An 883-nucleotide genomic window follows, 5' to 3' on the forward strand; every position below is an offset into this window, starting at 1 on the left:
GAGAGAGAGAGAGAGAGAGAGAGATCCCCTGCGTGGCCCCAGGACCAAGAGAACAGCCTCTCACACTCCTTCAGACCCATCCTTAGACTCAGACCCCATCCAAAGTCCATATATCTGTTACCCAGAGCCAGAACACTGGCGATCTGGAGACAGGACTGGTAAAACTGGACCCTCCCCACTCTGTGGGTCTCCTGAAGGCTATGAGCTCAAGAAAAGCCCCATCCACAAGTCCCATAACTGTAACCAGTGTTCTTCCCTCCAAGCAATCAAAACTGGAATACAGGGCTGAGCTGGAGAAAGAGGTTGGAAGACCTCTCTGCAGATCAGAGCCACCTCTGAAATGCTCAGGCTTGGCAGCTCGCTGCTGGCCTGAGTGCAAAGCCCCTGCCAGCATTCCAGATGTTGGCAGCCAGACAGGAGGTTACATCTGTTTTGCGTCAGGGTTTTTTTTTTTCCTGAGGAGTTAGCAGGTTCCTCCATGCATGGCAGTGGTCCCAGAGCTGCCTCTGGGTCAAATGGTATTATTCTGCCTAGCCAAAGCTGGAGGGTTGATTCTCTTTTCATTCTCCTTGTTTGAGGGGCAGGGAGGGTGGTATGTGGATAAAGGGAAAACAGGTAAAGAGGAATCTAGACCTTCAGAGAAGCTTTGTCAAGATTACACAGCAGGAGTTATTAATGAAATTCACCAAGGATGGAAGAAGATGTTGTCATGAGTCAGGGGCTGGCTTAGAAAGAGGAATCAAAAGGAAAGAATAAATACAGCAGATAGATATGATCCATCCTTCTGCATATTGAACATGCCAAGGACATCCCAGAGGGGACTCCAGTCTCATATCAAGCTCCTGACAGTCAACCAACGAGAAGACACCATAGTAAGACCTCC

At 49.2% G+C, this 883-nt stretch overlaps 1 protein-coding gene across 1 annotated transcript in view; it reads right to left on the minus strand.

Moving 5' to 3' along the window:
- The window catches only part of IGFBP4 (insulin like growth factor binding protein 4), a 12281-nt gene that overhangs the window by 5710 nt on the left and 5688 nt on the right, over positions 1 to 883 (minus strand). The gene's annotated exons all lie outside the window — the stretch shown is intronic.

This window comes from Otolemur garnettii, unplaced genomic scaffold, assembly GCF_000181295.1.
Source record: "Otolemur garnettii isolate 467f Iridium unplaced genomic scaffold, OtoGar3 scaffold00018, whole genome shotgun sequence".
NCBI lineage: Eukaryota > Metazoa > Chordata > Mammalia > Primates > Galagidae > Otolemur > Otolemur garnettii.